This window comes from Sinocyclocheilus grahami, unplaced genomic scaffold, assembly GCF_001515645.1.
Source record: "Sinocyclocheilus grahami isolate Dianchi unplaced genomic scaffold, SAMN03320097.WGS_v1.1 scaffold525.1, whole genome shotgun sequence".
Taxonomy (NCBI): Eukaryota; Metazoa; Chordata; class Actinopteri; order Cypriniformes; family Cyprinidae; genus Sinocyclocheilus; species Sinocyclocheilus grahami.
Window position 1 is genome coordinate 639,234 of NW_015505704.1, and position 297 is coordinate 639,530.

Sequence of the window (297 nt, forward strand, 5' to 3'; positions counted from 1 at the left end):
TTCTGTCATTATTTACTCACCCTTATGTAATTTCAAACCCATATATGTTTCTTTTTCTCTGGAACAGAAATGAGAAAGATGAAGGGCTGTGAATCCCTACAACTGGAAAATGTAATCAGTGGGTTGAACGGAACTGAATCAGTCTCAGTGAATCTCCAATGAATCATTAAGACCCGTTTTGTAAATTTGATAAAACAATTAATTGAAACAATTAGACTCAAATCATTGTTTAAATCAGACATTACTTATTTCTTATGCCAAATTAATAAATTAGTGAATCATTCAGATCGGTTTTGT